Genomic DNA, 21,489 nt, shown 5'->3' with positions numbered 1-21,489 from the left:
TCAGATACTGGCAATAAAGAGAATTTCCTGTGTGTGTAACTGGTGATATTATAAGTCATTTGCCTGCTCCCACTGGCATGCCCAGGCTTGCCTTTCATCTCCATTCAGGCTTTTAAAGGCCCAGGAGAGAGCAGACTGACTTTTAACCTTATCTCATAATTTGTTTGTTTTTTTTTTTTTTTTGCTGAATTAATTGGTTTGGAAACTGTTTTCTATCCATATAAAAAAAGGTGACATTTTCATCAGGCCACAGCTATTGCCACAAATGCTGAGGCACCGCTCATCCCCTGGGCTGGCCTGGTGGGTCTGGACAGAACGTTTCTGGGCTGTTCCCTTGCATAGGCTGGGAACTAGGAGGTTAATTGTGAATTAATCTGTAATTGCAGCAATACCTGCCTTGCCATAGACAATAACCTTCTTGCCAGGTTAATTGTTTTGAAAAAACTGCTAACTTTGTAATGACTTGGATCTGTTTGGGTTTTTTTTTTTCCAAGAGTACTCTGGAGGAAAAAAAGAACTATGAAGTAGCCTTGCTTTGAGGCTGATATATTCTGTTTTATGGAGAACATTATGTTTTATATAAAGCAGTGAACTAGCTCTTGGCCTTTCGTCTCAGTGGATTGTGGATTTAGCGTTCGCAGCAATAGGATCTGGTGAAGACTGAGAGCTTTTTGTCTGCCGTCCCGCTTCCTTCCTCCGCATCTCGGAGCCTTTTCCAAGCATCTCTGAGGCATCGTAAGTGGGAAGTGGGATTGTTAACTGTTTAACAGATGAGAAAACCGAGGGAAATGCCTCGGTCACATGATTTAGTGGCAGACTGGAATAAATTCAATATTTCTGCTGCTGGGTCCCCTGAGCTATGTACTAAACCTTCTGTTGCCTTTACAGCCTACTAAGTCTTTTCCCACCATAACCTCCGTTTCGGCACAATCTTATGGTTTGTAATGCTGCCTCAAAATAGTTTTCCTTCTGAGAATAGAGAAGTTTTTCTTCAAAATACCTACCCTCCCCCAGATTTTTATTTTTAATCATCCCCTGCTGAAAAACTCCACATCAATCTGATCTCGCCTTGTCCTTCCAGCAGGAGAGAGGGGTTTGCATCGGCCCCATCCAGAGCTGGGAATGTCAGCGCCTCTCTGGGTTATTTAAGATACATCCACCATGCAATAAATCTGATGTTGTCATTCTAATGGTACAATAACTTGGAAATGAAAGAAGTCAGCTGGGGGAATATGTGTGCGCTGGAAAAATCATCCAGAATACTGTGCTGGAACAGGGCTTTGGATATTGTTGTGGAAAAATCTTGGAAGCCGTTAGTCTGGTGCACAGAAGCATGAAGCAAAACAGGGAGGCTTGTTTAACGAAGGGGGAGAATATGAGAGGTGGCAGACTCAGCGTATCCATTCCTTCTAAAACTCTCTTTTTAATCCTTTTTTTTTTGTGGTGGTGCAGGTCTTGTTGGCACTAATCCCTTAGGAGAAAGTGACCCTAAAGCAAGCAATCAAAACAATACTGAAGTAGACTCTAGCATTGAAATGATTTATTTTTTTGCTGCACCTCCCAGCTGAAGACACTGAATAAACTCTATCCATGTGGAAATGCCTTGAGCTTTTAGGCTGTCAACCAGGTCCCGTGTCCTGTGTTGCATAAAACTGCTTGGTGGAGATGTATTTCCCTTGGAGACTGCCCTGTGTTCACCAGTAACTAGGCAAACAGGAGAAGAATTATTGATAACCACTTCTCCCACCCTTTTCCCTGGAGCGTGTCTGAATTTCAGAGCACTGGGTTTCTTGCTCCAGTACAGCACTGGGGAGTGATGCTGGGCAAGAGCTGGGATATGCCCCTGCCTCCATTTCTCTGGCTGAAAAACAAGTACAGTGATATTGATCTTTCCTTTGTACAGGAGCTGGGGGGGGTGAAGAAAAGAGTTATGTAGGTATTGTTTAAAACTTCCACTCCAGTTGCTGACCTGCTTTAAAAGGAGGAAGGGCTAAGTTGACTGAAATACCTATTTGTGTTCCTCCAAAGAGTGGTTTAGGTCTATTCATTACATCCCAGAAGAAAGGGCAGGAGGAATTCTTGGTTTGGTTTTTCAGTCTATTACAGGAGAAGAGATTCAGAGAGACCTCTTCCTTCTTATCTAAGAAATGCAGAGCAGGAAGCAGTTCCTAAAGGTCCCAGTTAGACCTGAACCTCCGAGCTTTAACCATGTTTGAAAAAGGAGTTGCTGATGATGTCTTCAGTGAAGCCTAAATCTGAACCAAAATTTGACAGATATTCCCTGTGTGTATAGTGGGCCCACGTGGTCCGTCCCAGGCTTTCACGATGGTTTGAAACCCCATCCTTGGGTTTCAGGCGGTGAGTAGGTGTGGGTCAAAAAACATTTTCCTTCTCAGCACTTGGTGAGGAGAAGAGAAATGCTGATATAGCTAAAGTGCACTTCTTTTCATTATAAAACACAGAAGACGAAATTTGGAGTAAAACCTGATACAACAAATGCACTTAACTTCTATTTGTGGAGAAGACATTTGGCAGCAGAAATCAAAAAGGCAACGCAGCCTCTTTGAGATCAATGACCTTTGTTTGCCCTGTAACATGTTCTGCTTTTCATTAGCTATTTGCCTATGAGATGTATATATACTGTGCAGACAAAAAGATATATAAAATACAGACTGTGGTATGATTTAGACCCAACACAGACCTGAGGGATGATGTGATCAAGCTTGTAAGAGCTGGACTCTTTGTGGTTTGATGCAACGTAGTTCTTACTCATGTCCCTGCATGAGATGATGAGATCATTTCACGGAAATCAGTGAAGGCACAACAGTTTCTGTAATTAGTGCTGAAATCCTCTGTCACACATACTTAGGAGTCGTATTTTTCCACCTGGGGATGCCCTTGGTATTGATGGAGGCATCTGATAGGGAGGAAACTTGCTGATAACTTGGAGGGAGCCTCTTCATCCTGGGCAGATATTTGATGATTTAGTGAAATCTTTAGCTCACATACTAAATGCTTTTGGTTCAGTGTTGTATCCTGGAACTTCCCCCAGCCCAAAAGGATTAAGAGATTATTATATTATTTATTTTTTTCCAGAATGTTAGCTCTGGTGAGAGATTAATGGGAGATTACTGGAGCTGTTTAAGAGGATTCACCATTGTAAAAACTGAATATTCAGAAGCTGAACCTCCTTTCAGTCTTCTTTCATCAGAAAGCTCCAATGTGTACAGGGCGGGGAGAGACGGAGAAGGCAGAAAAAGTCTGTCAAAAAAAATTACTTCTGTGTTTGCCTAGAGATCTTTTTTATGAAGTGGTAACACGTTACCAAATAGAATTTGTGTATAGAGAGAAAGAAATCCTAAAGGAAAAAAATCTTGCACAGAGGGTGTCAACAAGCTTCATGGAAACCTGTGTCCCCACGTCCTGATGTTTGCACTGTGTTAGGGAACAAAAGCTTCATGTGTGTGAGCAGAGAATTTCCTGCTTTCTTTTCCTCAATTGCAGAAGTTTTTTTTCTTTTCCTGTAACGTAACACTCATGTTTTGCTTCCCCAGCATTAACCTAGAATTGCAACACGTTTTAAGATGACCAATTAGTCAATTCATCGGGGTGAGTAATGGCAGGGGTACTCCGAGATCCCATTTCCCCAAACTGCCGTGTAACAGCAGCCTTCGGGGCGGAAGATGGTGGCTGTTAAAAAAGCCCAACAGGTTAGGCCAGGAAATGGAGAAAACTTTAAACTACCCGTGTCACAAGTAAGTTAAAACAGTTGGGAAGGTATTGTTCGTGTTAAACTGTATCAGGATGTTTCTTTAAAATTTCAACTTTCAGGAAACAAGTGACATGAGCTTGAACGGTTGTGCCTCTGAGAATGTGGATTGCCAAGTCACCACCTTAGTAAATAAAGTAGTCGTTCAGAGTTGGGAAAAAGCAGCCTCTGGGTTATGTGCGATTCTGTAGCATTCTCCTCCTCAGTAGGCATGGCCAAGCTGAGCCACAGGCATGAAAACTCACTTGTGAACCCTGTGTCTGCACAGTTACATGGAAGTATTGACTTTCGTTTGAAAAGGGATGGAACAAGAACAAGCTTCAGATTGTGTCCTCAGGGACTGAAACGTTACAGGAACATAGAATCACAGAATGGTTGGAAAGGACCTTAAAGATCATCCAGTCCCACCCCCTGCCCTGGGCAGGGACACCTCCCACCAGACCAGGTTGCTCCAAGCCCCATCCAGCCTGGCCTTGAACCCCTCCAGGGATGGGGCAGCCACAGCTTCTCTGGGCAACCTGGGCCAGGGTCTCACCACTCTGAGAAAACAATTTCTTCCTAATCTCTTATCTCAATCTTCCCTCTTTCAGTTTAAAACTGTTCCCCCTCATCCTGTGGCTCCCCTCCCTGGCCAAGAGTCCCTTCCCAGCTTTTCTGGAGCCCCCTTCAGGGGGGCCAATTATAAGGTCTCCCCAAAGCCTTCTCCTCTCCAGGATGAACCCCCCAACTCTCTCAGCCTGTCCTCACAGCAGAGGGGCTCCAGCCCTCCCAGCGTCTCCATGGTTGCCTCTGGCCCCACTCCAGCAGCTCCATGTCCTTCCTGTGCTGAAGCCCCAGAGCTGGACCCCCCCCTGCAGGTGGGGTGTCCCCAGAGCAGAGGGTTAGAATCATCTTCCTCGTCCTGCTGGCCACACTTCTTTTGATGCAGCCCAGGATGCGGTTGACTGTCTGGGCTGCCAGCACACAATGCCAGCTCATGTTGAGCTTCTCAACATCTACCTGGCTGAGGAGAGTCTGAAATGACTGCTCTCTTCTGCAGTTTTTAGGCCAATGCTAAGACCTTCAGAGCATCACTGACATGCTTCGGTGGTGGGGATGGAGCACATGTGGTGGCCAAACCTCTGGGCTTGTCAGTAGAAGTGCTGGCTGGGCCAGCACAGGCACTGTGGCAACGAACATAGACTCTTCCATGCTTCCCACCTCTCTGTGAACATTTCTGTGGGGAAGGAGAGAGGAAGGATCCTGAGCAGGTCAGGGCTGTGACGAGCTGTGGCACTGGGAGGTCCTTTGGATGTGCCAAATGCATAAGTCCAGCCATGATGGGTTCATTAGAACAACCGAACACTTTGTATGGCTGCAGGATAGTAGTTTTCCTTTCTTAACTGGTAGGACAGCATTGCTGTGTGTGGGCAGCTCCTGGGTTCTGGTTTCCTTCCACCCCAGCACTGGCTCAATTTCCTTTTTCCAGGAAGCACTGCCAATGAACTACCTTGTCTAACACATAAGAAAGCTCTTTTAGATGCTTCAAGATAAAAGGCATCTATAACACTGCTGCAGAATTAATGGTGTCACGCCAGCTCCATCAGAGAGTTTATGAGTCTTGGCTTCTCAGACTCTCTCATAAAATAGGTAATTTATCAGTTGTGCTAAATGAGAGAAATCACCCTCCAGGTGAAGTCGGGAGCAGGCAGGCTTTGATTGCAGCAGGAGAGGAGGAGAACATCGTTAGACGAGCTGTCATTGTAACTAGGTCAGGGCTGTATTTTATTTTGGAGTGAAATTGTCTAAATATTGAAAAAGTGTTCTCTAATTATGAGCTTTAGAAATAATTAAGCGTCAACTGACCTTTTTGCATGTGTTGTGTTTTCCTTTTCTAAACACACAGCGAACCCCTTGGCATGCTGGCACTATACTTAAGTCTAACTCGTCATCAGCCCCACTGGCTCAATGGCTTTTGGGTTGGAGCCACCTTGCATTTGTCCTTCTTTCAGCATGAACCAAGAAAACTCAGGTCTGAGAATAACACTTCTAGAATTTGCCAATGAGAGATGCTTGCTGTCCTTAGAATCTTAAGATATTTTAAAAACAAACACACACCACTTCCCCCCAACAAAAACAAACCAAAAACCAACCTGAGGAGTAAAAAGGAAAAAATGTCTTTATTTCTGGTTACAGGTGGGAAGTTTAGAGGCTTAAAGTCCTACAGTCCTTAGCAGAGTCAGGGAGAGAACCCAGACCTCCTGCAAAACCATTTCTCCTGGCTTGTTGTACCAAGCAACTTGCTAATTTGAGGGTAACATTGTTCCAGTTCTCAGGCTATCTCGGCTGATGTAAGATTTTGGCTGCAGTGAGGTGGATCATAATAAATTTTCTGGAACTATTTCCAGTTTTCTGTTTCTTCTCTTATAAACAACTTCTTGCACTTGGCAAATTTGATTTGTTCCAGAAAGCCAAAACTGTGGATAAGTTTTTTACTAATTTCTTAAAAGTAAGTCTTTTACTATTTTCTCTAAAAGCAGATGAAAGAAATTGAAGGGATCTTACTTAATTTATGATTTTCAGTATTTCAGCAGTTTCTATTATTTCTACAAGACATGGTGGCAATGTGAGGGTGTAGGTTTGTGGCAGCTTAAGCTAAAGGGGTTGTTGCAGTCTTGCCCATCCCCTTTTGCCCCCAAACATGTTCCCACTGCCCCTTTTATGCCTGTACTTGCATTTCTGTGTTTATACAGGGCTGATGCTGGGGGAAGGAGCTGATGTGACCAGAGCTAAGCCTACTGAGAGAGAAGGGGTGACCAAAAAAAATCAAAAAACCCCAAAAGAAAGAGAGAGAGAGACATCCCTCTGTTTCCCCAAGCATCTTATGATACAACAGCACAAATGCCAATTCTGACAAAAGCAGGAGCCAAGAACACAAAGCTCAGGGTCACAGCAGAGAGGCAGGAATGCAGCTGCTCTAATGTTGGAGGTAGTTCAGTGGGAGTTTAAAACAATGTGGGCGGCTTAATGGGAGCACGAAGCCTTTAGCTCATTTTTGATGCTCTAGGTCTCTTTGAGATGCTACCTCTTATCTGTGTCAGTCTGCGTGGCATGGGTAATGTGGAGACAGAGGGGTGCAGTCTGGCCTGAAGCGTGTTATAAGGATGATCTTTCATCAGGTCAGCTCTTTAGAGAGGGCGAGAGGTGATGAGTCAGTCTCCAGACAAAGGTAACAGGTTCGACAAGCACCAGTCACTCACCTGCAGGGAGGCTGACACAGAGCTGGGATTTGAGCGTCCTGTGCTCTTTGCACCACAAATCCAGAGTGAGCTGGGAGCACCACCGAGGGGTAAAAACCTTGTTTTTACCAGCTCAAGTGTCCAGGCACCTCATCTTAAGATGCAAACACAGGGGAAATATTGCTCTTTTCTTTTTTTGACGATTTTGGGCAAGTAATAGACAACTCTTTTGCATCTGGGGAATGAGAACAGTGGAGGCTACAAGAGCTGCAGGACTTTGATGTATTTGCTGCTCTCAAAAGCTGCAGCTTTTGTCAGTGACACCGTGGATTTTTAAACACTATATCATATAGGTCTTGCTGTGTATATAGAGGGGTTGGACTAGATGATCTCCAGAGGTCCCTTCCAACCCCATATCATTCTGTGTTATTGCCAAAACTGAGAGGTTTGGGCTTCGCTCCCACTGAGGTTTTCTCTGTGTGAACCAACTTTTTTGCTGTCTTCTGTTTTTGGTAAAAGTGCAGTTGCCAGATTTGATCCAAACATCTGCTTTTTGCTGCTGGCTTCATATGATTTTATACTCCAGGTACTGAGAAAGCTTTTCCATCTGGTCCTTGGCGAGGCGAGCGCTACCTATGACCTGCTGGTTTACTGGTCCAAATGGGATTATAGGGAGAAACTCGAAGAGAAGATTGCTAAAAAATCTCTTTCCTGTACTCTGGAGAGAGTTTGATGGACACTGCAGTGACATTTCTCAAGGTGGGAGGAAGGAGATGGGTTGCTTACACCTGAGTGAGACACCCAGAAAATACAAATGGAGTAATAGTGTGGCTGGGCATCAGGATTCCTCCTGGCTTTACACAGCACAGAGATTTCCACATTAGTTGCTGTCAGCATGGGGACCCCTTGACATTATTAGGTCAAAGAAAGGTGCTAATCCATCACAGAAAATGGCTCAGCACTTGATTTATATTCATTTATCTTTGCTCTGCACAAATGCTTTGTTCCTTATCCTTCTTTGAATCGGGCCAGCCTAATATATTGGCATCTCAATCATCATTTGGCTCCTGCTGAGATGAAGAAGCGGTGGTGGGGCCTGCGGGGCCGTAACAGTAAATCAATGATTTATTAGTAAGAGTAGGGCAGGAAGGTGAAGAGGATCTGGAAGAAAATAGGTACTTAGGAGTCTGTAGTGTTTTTCTCTTCGTGTTTGTCTGATTATTCCGCCCTGAAGAATGGTAAAACAGCAAGAGTGAAACAAAACCAAGTTATCTTCAGGCTTCAAAGCACAGTATTAAAAAATTGATTCTTTTATCTTTGTATCTCATTATGGTGATCTGGCAATTAGCCCGTGAAGGTACATGTGGAAACGGAATGACTTTGCCCAGGCAGCTACAGTGGGTATCGGGTTCCATGGGGATTGGGAAGAGGAATGTCCAGCTCTGCTGGATCACCCTTCACTCCTTCTGATGTTTGCAGGGAAGGAGCTGAGGGGTGAGAAATGGTGTTGGAGGTTAAAGGATAGAGAGTGTTATGAGTTCCTCAAGACCCTGAATATTTTTAGGAAGAATAAAATATTTCCAGGATAAGAAAGGAGAAGTGGCTCTTACTTATTGGACTGTTTTCCAGAGCTCTCCCATTCTTTCACTAATTCCTTCATTGGACAATGTTTGGGGATTTTTAACTCTTCCTTTCTCACCATCCTTCTCCCATCTATTTCCAGCCTCTCTGAGTCTCCTCTCTGCTCCCTTCCCTTCCCCGTTACACCCCTGTGGTATTTCTTTTTGGAGAAAAAGATGGGTCTAAAGTAAAATCTCAACCCCAAATAAGTTTTGCACGAGGGTTTCAGATCCGAGTGATGTCTCTTGTCTCCTATCCCAATCTTTACTCCCATCTGCATTTTGAAATCCCCTAAACAAAGCTGTAATGCAGTCGCGTTTTAGCCTTTACCAGTTTGTCCTTGTTCTAACAGAACAGTCTCTTATTCAAACTGTTGCTTCAATAATTTGGTGAAAGGAATGGAGTTCTGTTTGAGGAAAAAGGTATTCTTGGATAGTTGAGCCTCCCCCAACCTGCATCTGCCGTGGTTCTGGCTCTTGCTTTCCTCCATGACAAATTTAAAAAGCCTTCTAAGACTTTTTTTTTTCTCTTGGCAATAGTCAAAGCTATTAATGTTACTAGGATATAGCGGTTGCATACAAACAGCTGGATCCAAACAGTGATTACTGATGTGGGATGGGATTATTTCTGTGGTACGGACCCAGGCTTTAAAGTACTTCCATGCTGTGCATCTCTGCCATGCAGCAGTGGGGGTGTTGCACGTTGTCATTGGAGAGAAAATCCCAACGTGGAGCAACATGGTCTGGGTTCAGCAGAGAACCAACAACATAAAAATATGAGTTTTATCTTATAGCCTAATGTATACAGATGTTTTATAAACAGAAGTAATGCTATGACTGTTTATTTAAAAAAAAAAAAAAGTTTTTCTAGCTGTTATGTTGTGAATGATTTTTCTCTGAGAGCCAGTTTTCCATTATTTTCCAAAGAACTGTATGAAGGTTCCCTGTAATCTTAATCTTCGCCATCAGTGTATGAGATGCATATATATTTTATATATTTTTTGCATTTTATATATTTTATATTTTTATGATGCTTTTTTGTTTGCAGTCAGCTTGTGTCCTTCCTCAGATCATCTCCTCCAATGAGTGGGTTGCTGGGTCCTGCTGTTTGAATAGCCACTGACTATGACTATGGGCAAGTTATTTTAGGACAGTGTAATTCAGGATTAGAATCACAGAATGGTTAGAGTTGGAAGGGACCTTAAAGATCATCCAGTTCCAACCCCCTTTTCCATGGACAGGGACACCTCCCACCAGAACAGGTTGCTCCAAGCCCCATCCAGCCTGGTCTTGAACCCCTCCAGGGATGGGGCAGCCACAGCTTCTCTGGGCAACCTGTGCCAGTGTCTCACCACCCTCACAGGAAAGAATTTATTTCTAGTGTCTAATCTAGATCTCCCCCTTCCAATTTAAAATCGTTACCCCTTGTCCTATCACTACATTCCCTGATCCAGAGTCCCTCCCCATCTCGAGCTTTTGGAAGGTACTTGATTACTTGAAAGTTAACTTCCTTCCTGATTTTGACAGGTATTTAGAAGGCCACACAGTTGCAGACAAGCAGGTGGGCACCCCAGAGTTAGTGTCCTACGCCTCAGGTCCCTCAGAATTTCCTGGTGGTGATGGGGACGGGCTGAGATAAAGTGCAAGAAATGCCACTCTATTTTGCAGTTAGCAGCGAGGGTTCTGTAGCATTTAAAGAAAATTATTTGGTTCTCTCTCTGGTCAAAATTGTGGGCACAAAATCAAGACATTATTTTTGCTTATTGTCTGTGAGAACAACCACTTCTGTATTTGGAGCTGTGGTGGCACAAGTGTGTTCCCTCTCTGAGCTGCGCAGTGTTATTCCTCCTGGGGATGTGTTTGTACCATATTGCAAAGCAATGAGAACCTGTCCTGCTTGAAAAAATACTCTCCTTTTTGCTTCTGCCATGAGGCAATTTTTTGCATTTTTTTCATCATCTCACCTCTACAAATAATTATGTTCCAAGTGTCAAGAAAATAATTGCCTGCTATGAAATGGTGTAATTGACTCTTGCGTGCAAGAAGGCTTTCAGAAGATTGCACACTGGCAAAATGAATTGGGTTGAGTGGTTGAATCCATTACAGATATGGTGCATGGTGTGATAAAGATATCAAAATGTATTTTCTCTGCTTAAAAAAAAAAAAATAAATGCAAGATTGAGGTTCTAATTTTCATCCTCTACAGATACCATGTTTAAAAAGGGAAACATGGAAGTGTTTAGAGATTCTTCAAAGAACTATGGCCATCCAGTCTCAGCACTGTAAACATCGCTGCCTTTTGTGCTTATGCAAAAAAAGATGCTATTCTAGAATAAAAATATGGGCAACCTTTTTTTTTGTTTCTTCTTCCGAGCTATTTAGAGTTATAAAACAATGCTGGGGATCCCTTAATCTGAGTGGTTTCCTGACTAAGTATTTATATCTTAATGTAAATGTCTATAAATAATATAGAGGCAACAGCATTCTTTTGAAAACAAAATTCAAAGAGGTACTGTTTGAGAAGGGAATACTTGCTGAGGGCAGTTATATTTAGGGCTCTGATGGAAGTGTACAAGTTATGCTTTTTATACAAACTATAAATGGCTACAACCAAGAGCCTTAGACTTTGAAATGCACTTGGCCCTTAAGCAATGAGAGGGACAGGTCAGAGCCTTGGCCTGGAGTTGTTGGGGTGGCTTTTTTCTGCTACTTTGACAAATATTGCCAAATTCTTACAGCGTGGCTACCCCTAGAGGGTAACATTCAAAAATAGATATTGTATCTCCTCTTGTTTGTATCTTGTGTTGAGCCTTGAAAGGCTGAATCCTGGAAAGAGCACAAGGGTGATAATGATGATGATGAGTAGGTGATGGGGGGGATAAGAATGAAGAATGCAGATGTGAAAATAGAGAGTAAAATAGGTGCTAGAAGCCAGAGCAATTGGCATACGGCATGGAAAAAATCCAAGCACGAATGTAGATGGTTTGAGATGGTCCTTCAGCAGAGTAAAATAGGTGCTAGAAGCCAGAGCAAGTGGCATACGGCATGGAAAAAAATCCAAGCACAAATGTAGATGGTTTGAGATGGTCCTTCAGTACCACACAGAATGGGGGAAATTGGTTGAGATGTTGCAAAGATTGGGGGTGAAATTCAGCCTTTGGTGAATAAGTGGAATTTCTCAATTCCACTTTGGAGTCTTTAAACAAATTGCTCGTTTTTGAAGAGCTCTCCAGGAGGCTTTGGTGTGAGGAACCAGCAAGTTTCAAAATGCTGTCATTAATAAGGGAATGATTTGTATTTTGGTGGGGGGGCAGAACTGCCAAATGCTTCCAAGTGTTTGGTTGAGGAAAGAAAAATTAAGAGGAATAGCTTCTGTTCTGAGAGATAATTGTTCCTGGTCTTTAGTTCTGTCAAGATACTCCTGGAGAGTAAACCCTGTCTAAAGGCATGTGTCAAACACAAACCTTGTTATCTGTGTGGTGGAGGCTTGTGTTTGTCCTCCTCCCAAAAACTTGTGCTCCCTAAAGCGAATATTGGGCTCCAGGCAGTTTTGGGGTAAGAATGACAGAGTTTGTGATTCAGGACCTGCTCACTCACGCCGGGGTCGGTGTGAGCAATTTATTGGAGCTACGCTGACAACGATATTGGAGATTAAACTCTAGGTATCAAATCTACAATATACCATGTGTTTTCTGGTGAGCACGATACACCCACCCTTAGCTTTGTGTTGTCTGGCCGGTGACTCAGGACCTGAATCATCCCTGTCTGCAGGCAGGGTCTGCCTGGGATCATCCCAGCGAGGCTCCAGGCATTGCCCTCTTGAGGTCAGGCTTTATGGTCCCAGGGCCGGGCCATACTTCACTTAGATAAAATTTCAATTTTAGATTAAGTGACAAATGTGTATTTCACCCGGACAAAGTCCCAACTGCACGGCTGGGCATTAGAGGGGTGGTGTTACCCGAGCATAGCTCTTATGATACTCTGATATTTTAAGTCATTAACTGATGTGACTCCAGTCTCGATGTTTATTATTAAGTCACCACAGTTTCTAAAATTTTACCTTAATGACATGTTAACTACAGCCAGGAGAGTCTAACTGGGGCAGATTTTATCTGCTCACCTGTATAAGGACGCCAATGGGTGGGGGTCATATAGAACAAGCTCTTTCATAAGATTACTCTGGACCATCTGAGAAGGGATTTCATGGGATTATTCTGGAGCACTTCCCTGGTCAGCTTCTCCATCTAGACCTTCCCTAAGAAAAGGAACTGGGAGTGACGGAGGATATAAATTTACTATCCTCTTTTTGTGTTTGGCAAGCGTACAGATCATGGGATGTATAAATAGAAGAATTGAACGCAAGTAAAGAGAGGTCATTATGGGATGTACAAAGAGCTCAGTCAGACCACATCTGGAGAACTGGGCATGAGTCAAAGACCATATTTCAGGAAGGACAGTGAACAATAAGGACCGGATTAGAAGAGGGTATTGTAGAGGGTACGAGGGCTCTAGCTGGTGCCTGCAGTTGCTGCAGTCCCGCTGGTTACTCCAAATGAAGCTATTTTTACTGTAAAAGCACCTAAATCGGAGACTTCTAAAGAATTCCAGGGGAAGGGAGAAAGTGATATAAACCTCTTCTCCCTAAGCTTTCTAATCCCCACGATAATGCTACTAAAGGACTCCGTGTTTCTGGAGTTGCTGTTGTTTACCTATTTACCTATCTCTCTCTTTTTTTAAAATAAGGTTTGTTTTTTAGCTTTTATATACTGTTTCTTGTATATCTTTATAGTTTCTTCTTTGTAATTTCTTATAGTACTTTTGCTGTGTTTGTCAGAATAACTGTCAGAACCTCTATTAGGCTTAAATCCATTTTACCTTTCTTAACCCTCTCAGCTGGGAAAAACTTTTCGTATCATAAGCTCCATTGAGATGGAATTCTATGTTGTGACAATATTGTGTCCTTTCACCTCAGAAGTGGCTGTGTCTCAGAGAGCTTTGGGATCACTGAAGGTAAAAAGGGCTATGAAAATGAAAGATGGACTGTGGCTAAGGGAGAAAAAATATACTAGTGATACTTATTGGAAATGAGGAGTCTGCTGAAATGCTGGGTAGCATGAAGGGATAAGATGAGAATGAGAAATGAAGCAAGAACACTGCTTCTGTCATACCACCCTGAACAGGAATCAAGCAATATCCCCATTTTCCAGATAAGTAAACTGGGACACTGAGATTGAGTCAACTGGTTGGGGTTTACACAAAGTTAATGCTAAGTTTTCTGCCTGTTGGACTACAGTCGTTTTTTGGCACAGGGTTCTGGCTTTGTATTTCTTTCACAGTGTTCATAATCTATTTATACCATGCCTCGTAAAACTTTCTCTCTGTTTTTTTCATTGATATTTATAGCCCAAGATGGGCTTTTCTCTTTAATGCACCTTACTCGATCCTGAAAATAATAGCCCTGGAAACGTAGGTGGTTTTATTTTCTCTCTCAGACTAACATTACAAGTCTCGTCTGGGGCTGTGCCTGTCCTCAGACCCTGTGGAGAAGATCCAGTGCCTGGAAAACCACATGTGCAAAATTGTAATGGATGGGCCTAGTTTTAGGGAAGTATTGGTTGAAATACTAGCACACACGCTCCTTCTCAAAAGTGGTCGTAGTTATAGCACTAGGAAGCATTTACAGTTTGTATTTACAGATCATATTCTTAAGTCTTCTATTCTGACATATAAAATAGGTAGCTTAGTTCTACAAGCCTGGACTGAAGCCTCATGGTCGTGCCATTTATCTCAGATCTCCTGATCCAGGTTGTGAGAGTGATGGTTCCGTGTTGGCCGCTTTCATACAGGCGAGGTCTGATGGCCCAGGGATTCTGAACTGGGAGAGCTGGACTTTGCAGAGAGCTGGTTCTGATGCGTGAGCTTTTGGTAGTTGCTGCTTCTCCTTTGGTCTCTGTTTCTCCATCTGAGAAATGGAAACGAGGACAATCACCATCTCATAAAAGCACTGATACCTTTTATCTTGCAAAGTACGCTGCTGCTGCTGCTAAAGATAAAATTTGCTATGCTTTTTGGCAGTCATTAAAATCTAAGCCAAGGATACGTTCCCTTGAGCTGATGTTCAATTAAGCTCTTGGGGCCAAGCCAGGTTAGTGGTTGTCCAGAAGACCACAGGGATATGGAAGTGGATTAATGACTCAATAAATACTGACTCGGTACTAAACCAAGGCCTTTCTCCTACATTTACAGTCATTTGCAATCCTGTACGTTACGGCTGAATTCAACTGTAATAGTTCTTGTAGAAGAACTCTGTTCTTTCACTGCTTTTGGACCGTGAGGTGCTGCAGTCACCTGCACCCCCAAATATGGATAGTGGATTTTGAGAGTGCTTTAAAGCTCCATTTTGGAGTATTTTGATACCCCAAGGTGAACGGGAGTGTCCAAGTTAGGACAGCAGCCGGATGGAGAGATTCAGCTGAGCACTTGCAGAAGATTTTAAAGATCTCTTTCCTCTTGAAGCTCCTCCCTCTTCTGCTTTTCCTCCTGGTTTCAATTACTATTCAATTACTGTTTAATGTGGATGCAGATACAAGCAACTGTGTTTGATTTTTCTTACTGCTGACAGAGACAAACTGAAAGAGATGCCTGCCTGCTTTATAGCAGAAGCCACAGTATTTTCCTATATGTTAGCAATTATATGCATTGTTTCCTGATCACAAGTCTTTTCTCACAATCTATAGCATGACTGTAATTGATTATAGACCCTGATGTGTTTAGATATGAGTCAGTTCTATCAGGAAGACTTTGGTTCCCTGGTGTTTTTTTTTTGGGGGGGGGGGGGGGGAGGATGGGAAGCCTTTGTTTGTATTCTGTCCGAATGATTCTGTCTTACTTGAGAAAATAAAGGAGAGTTGAGCTTTTTCTAGCGGTGGCAGTTCGGCAAGAGGCAAACAGAGCTCCAGGAATTGGCACTAATTCTAGGTGGTGTCCTGTCCTCTGAACTGGTTGGCAAGAGGGAGCTGCAGGGCATTGTGTTGCTCGGTAGAATGGGAAACAAAGAACAAGGAGAGCCTTGAATGCTCCTTGCCATGAAGAATTACAGGACTTTGTGCAAGGTGACAGCCATCCCGCTGTCCCGGCCAAATCCCCATGTGGGAACTGCAGTTGCAATTGGATGAGGTTTTTACCGGGTCCATTGACATGGGTGGGATTTGGCTGCTCGCTGCAGCAGAGGCAGGTCATCTCTATCTGCCTTCAAAATGTTGGCCTTCCAAATCACAGCTCCACTCACTGGGACAAGCTCTTGTTCTCACCTCCCAGAATCTCTCTTAGAGAATTTGTCACAAGCCAAACATTGCAAAACTTCACTCGTGCTGGAGACCAAACCCAATTTTTCTTACTTCTACATTTCTGTAGCGTATTCACAGCAGTTCTGATTTGACATGTATGTTTTTCTGTGCTATTAGGGGCTTTTAGAAACAATTTTTTTCTTATAAAGGCGATCCTGAATTTTCTGGGGCTTTCCATTGTGGTTGTTTTGGCCAAATAGACACTTGTTTCGTGTTGTTCTAATTTGTCTCATGGTTGTGTTCAGTAACGATCGCCACTGGTTGAGGTGTGATGCAAACATAATGCACAGAGAGAATCCTTGCCCATGAAACCTGTTTTTATTCTGGCTGAAGGGAGAAATCAATACACGTTGTATTGTTTCATAGACTAGGTTTATCAAAAAAAAGGCATTTTTTCTGTGTCCGTAGTTTATAGTGTATGTCCTTATTCCTAATTATATTCCTGATTCTTTGCCTAACCTGTCATGAATAAAGGCAGTGAGTTCTGAAATAAGGGAATTAGTATCCTGGGCAATATTTGTGAGAAATCCCAGACACAGAATTTGAGTACTTACCAGACAAGTCCCTTTGGCCTTTTGCCACTTGTGAGTGGCCCCATCATAACCTCCAGCCATCATGCAAGTGTTGGAAACTCATCCAATGGCTGATGAGTTAATCAGTAGGAAGTTGTCTCCCGACGTGAAGGATTTAGATTAAAGTAGAGAAAGCACAGAGAAAAATCATTACAGAGAGGTAAAAATGAGGGCTGGTCCTTTTTCATCAATGTAACATGCGAACAGCACAAAGTGTGAAGCAAGAAAGCTGGAGAGGGACTTTGTTACAAGGGCATGTGGTGATAGGATGAGGGGTAATGGCTTCAAACTGGAAGGGGGTAGATTTAGATGAGACATCAGGAAGGAATTCTTGACTGTGAGGGTGGTGAGACACTGGAACAGGTTGCCCAGAGAAGCTGTGGCTGCCCCATCCTGGAGGGGTTCAAGGTCAAGCTGGATGGGGCTTTGAGCAACCTGGTCTGGTGGGAGGTGTCCCTGCTCAGGGTAGGAGGGTTGGAACTGGATGATCTTGAAGGTCCCTGCCAGCCCAAACCATTCTACACTTCTATGATATCATGGGTACTTCAAAAATTACTTGAAATAAGGTTTTTAAACATTCAAATCTTAGAAGATAATTCAGGTAAAGGTCTGCAATTGCTTGTATCGTGATACCAAAACAGCAGAACTTGATGCCAGCCTCTGGGTTATCCTCTTCCCTGGAGGTGTTCAAGACCAGGCTGGATGGGGCTTTGAGCAACCTGGTCTGGTGGGAGGTGTCCCTGCCCACAGCAGGGGGTTGGAACTGGATGATCTTGAAGGTCCCTTCCAACCCAAACCTTTCTATGATTCTATGACTTATCACTGGATGTTCAGGGTTCCTTGAAGAACTTGCCTTGCTTGAAGACCAGGCTGATTGCCCAGCTTGAGGAAAGCTCTGCACAGCCCTGCTACTCCTGGGAGCAATCACAGAGTGGCCAAAGCTCTCAGCAGATCTCCTGCACCTCTTAACAGCAGAAAGATGTCCAAGAGTGTGAACAGACTTTTCCCTGGACCTAGCTGAGCCTGTGGAAACATTTTCAGTTGCTATGAAAAAGCCTCAAGTTACAGACAACAATTTCAAAATCTTTCAGCAAGCAGAATAATTTGAGTTTAAGGAACTGCTTAACTGGAATTTCACCCAGTCGTGACTGCCTTTTAAGATCGTTGGCAAGAAGTACCCACAAACAGGTTTCGTGTATGAACTGAGGTGGAATAACTACGCCTTTATTTCCAGCTGCTATTTCAAAGGCTATGGAAATATCAGAAACAAATTGTTATCCAGCCGTGCCTTCATGGCAGCGCTACGAACCTGCTTTCAATTGGGCTGCTGCAGGGTGTTGCCTCACACCATCCAAGAGGTGACTTCTTTGCTCCTCGTGCTCTTGAGCTCTGATCCAAGCCACGCTCAAATTAATAGGTTCTTGCTAACTTCACCTGGGCTCAGATCCTGTACTTAAAACCCTGGTTAATTAAAAAAAAAAAAGAAAAATGGAGACCAGAATGCCAGGATACGGCCAGGGATGTTGTAGGAAACACAACGGAGCCCACATCAGAGAAAATATTGTAAGAACAGTGGTGTGCATGCCTGAATGGTTCGTTCCTGCACGGTAATTACGTGCTGTTTCACATTGTTGTTTTGTGGGGAAAACACATTCTTGAACGTCAAGAAATAAATCGGCAGCTTTAACCTTGATTTCAAACAGAGAGAGTGTTTTGACGTGAATTGATTCACTTCAATTACAGTTTTGCTTATTTAGCTAGCTGTGATTAAAACCAGCCTTGCCACAAATATAAAAATACAGAAATGGGGATGCCAGATAGAAAATAGGAATTGCCCTGATGGTTTATACCAGCGTGACGCCTTCTGGCTGCAGACTTCTCCACTGGGGTGGGAGGAGAGCAGGTACCACCAGTTGGGGCACGAGTAGTCAGCTCGATGCAGTTGTCTCTGTATTTAAACAACGTGCTTTTAATTGGTATTAAGTCCTGTTCCTAATTATAATATCAGTGGGCAGAGCTTGGCTGCAGATGTCCCTGTGCCTGAATCTCTGATCTGAAGAGCAAAAGATGATGGGTTTCCATCTCTGCACAGCTACTGCAACTGTGTGGAAGAAGAAATCCCAGGGCATAGTAATGGTGGGGTACGTTCTGCTTTGCTGCCCATTCGGTCACTGCTGTCCATCTGTCTCAAAAAAAGTGTCAAAAGGGATGTTTTCTCATTCCCAGGCCTTGCTCCTACCTAAGTGGGACCTGCCAGAGGTGGGGAGCCTTTGGGAAATCCTACCTGTGTGTAACGAGGGCCTGAGTCATCCCAGGGAAATGCCACCCCAGGGAAACTCCCCAGTGGCATCATCGGGCTCTGGCACCTGGCCAGAGTCTGGGAAACTTCCTTATTTCTCTCTCCTACACAGGGGATATTCCTCAGCTCTGCCGAGGCAGATGAGAACATAAATCTTGTCCGCAGATATCTGGTATGAGTAATTTTTCCAAAAGTAAATAAATCATCCCCGTTTCCTCTTACCCACAGCACCTGGCAAACTGCTAACTGAAAAAAACTGAGAAAACGTTGTCTCATTTGTGAGCCAACTTAAATCCTGCTACAAATCTTTATTTTTAATTCCTTGTTAGAAAACAGAACCAACTGAAACTGGCTGGCAGAGGAAATGCCACCCCCCTGGCTTTATTTCCCCCCCGGCTCTGCCTGGCTTAGGACTGTAACTGCCAGTTTCTGTTTTCGCCTCTGTAGAATTATGTGCCTCTATTTGAAACTTTTGACAAATCAGTCTATTTTCATTCTCCCTCTGCCATAAATTCAATCCATATGTCTTGAAACATCCTTTCATAGCTTTAACATGGCAAAGGAAGTGGCTCCGGCTCTGTATGGGAGGCCGGAGTGTATTTAAAGCGAGCTCTTCTCGTTTGCATGCACTGCTTCTGTTAGCTCTTAAAGCCTCGACTTCCTAATTATTCAGGTTACAGAGGGCATTGGCAGAGTTTTCCCCCTGAGCTAACAGCGATGTACAGTGAAGAAGTGCAACGGGGATAAATCGTTCCCTTATCCTCCAAAATATCCAGGAAGTTTTTGATGCAGCCCTTGGCGTTACCACCAAGCAGGATGCGAAGCGGATGTGAAAAAGGGTTGGGAGAGATCAATTCGGCGTAAAATTTCAAAAGAAAACCTCAAGACAAAAGCAACAAAGCTCTTCAGCCGTTCAGCTGGCAGGGGTTTGTTTGCCAAGAAGCCACAGCACCTACGTGACAGGAGGTCACTGCAATGGGTGTAAAATGTCTCCACAGCTGAGGCTGAACCGGGGTCAGAAGGTGAGGCTGGGAAGGAAACGTGGGTCTAAGCTGGAAGATACTGGTCTGGCTGTGCATGGATCAAAGCTGGAAAATCAAAAATACAGGATGCAGCAGGGTAAAAGCACAGGCAGTCATGGCTGTGAGTGTCCTTGTCTGAAATCACAGAAAATTTGGGCTGGGGCATACTCGGATTGTGGGATAGACCCGTAATTAAAAATATGGGAGCAACTGAACACAACTGGGATCCCCGGTTCAAGAAGGACAGGAAACTGCTGGAGAAGGTACAGCAGAGGGCTATGAAGATGATGAGGGGACTGGAACATCTCTCTGATGAGGAAAGGCTGAGGGACTTGGGTCTTTTTAGTCTGGAGAAGAGAAGGCTGAGGGGGGATCTGATCAACACCTATAAATATTTAAAGGGTGGGTGTCAGTAGGATGGGGACGGTCCTTTTCCAGTGGTGCCCAGTGACAGGACAAGAGGAGGTGGGCACAAACTTGAACATAGGAAGCTCCAGCTAAACATGAGGAGGAACTTCTTTCCTTTGAGGGTGGCAGAGCCCTGGAAGAGGCTGCCCAGGGAGGTGGTAGAGTCACCATCCCTAGGAATTATTTAGAAGATGGGTAGATGTGTTGCTGAGGGACAGTGGTGGTTTGGGCAGTGTTACATTGGTGGTTGGACTCAATGATCTTAAAGATCCCTTCCAACCAAAACCATTTTATGATTCTATTCAACTAATGGATTTCTGGGAGAATCCAGGGGAGGTGATATTTTTTTGGCTCTCTGTGTTGCGCTGACTTGCATTGCGGCCGCAGATCTGCCACGCTCGACCAAAGATAAGGGGTGCAAAGGATGGTGGGAGGGGGTGGGGGGTGTTAATGCTCCCCTTTTAGAGACCACCTGCATCTTAATGTGAGACAGTATGTCAAGTTTTTTATAGCATCCTTGGTCTTTGCTGCCATTCCCAGCCAATTCACCCAAATGATCTCTAATTTGCCAGCAATGGCAATGAGTTATCAGGTCCAGCAGGTCCAGAGAGGTGATTCTGCCACTTTGCTCTGGTGAGACCTCACCTGGAGTATTGTGTGCAGGTCTGGAGCCCTCAATATAAGAAGGACATGGACCTGATGGAGAGGGTCCAGAGGAGGTCCACTAAAATGATCAGGGGGATGGAGCACCTCTGCTCCGAGGACAGGCTGAGGAAGCTGGGGTTGTTCAGCCTGGAGAAGAGGAGGCTCCGGGGAGACCTAATAGCAGCCTTCCAGTACCTGAAGGGAGCCTACAGGAAGGCTGGGGAGAACCTGTTTAGAAAGGCCTGCAGTGACAGGACGAGGGGCAATGGCTTCAAGCTGGAGGGGAACAGCTTTAGACTGGAGATGAGGAGAGGGTTCTTCACTGGGAGGGTGGTGGAGCACTGGAACAGGTTGACCAGGGAGGTGGTTGAGGCCCCATCCCTGGAGATATTCAAGGTGAGGCTCAACAAGGCCCTGGGTAACCTGGTCTAGTTGGGGGTGTCCCTGCTGACTGCGGGGAGGTCGGACTAGATGACCCATGGAGGTCCCTTCTGGCCTGGGAAATTCTATGATTCTAGGATTCTAGGATATGCAAAAAATTGGATGGGGTCCCAATTAACAACTTCCCCAAACTGCTTGCAAATCCGTTCG

At 44.1% G+C, this 21,489-nt stretch overlaps 1 protein-coding gene across 1 annotated transcript in view; it reads left to right on the top strand.

Annotated features, from left to right (window-relative positions):
• The window catches only part of ABTB2 (ankyrin repeat and BTB (POZ) domain containing 2), a 143,241-nt gene that overhangs the window by 66,868 nt on the left and 54,884 nt on the right, over positions 1 to 21,489 (top strand). The gene's annotated exons all lie outside the window — the stretch shown is intronic.

The sequence above is a fragment of the Calidris pugnax genome, unplaced genomic scaffold, assembly GCF_001431845.1.
Source record: "Calidris pugnax isolate Ruff unplaced genomic scaffold, ASM143184v1 scaffold107, whole genome shotgun sequence".
Taxonomy (NCBI): Eukaryota; Metazoa; Chordata; class Aves; order Charadriiformes; family Scolopacidae; genus Calidris; species Calidris pugnax.
This window is presented reverse-complemented; position numbering and strand designations above follow the sequence as displayed.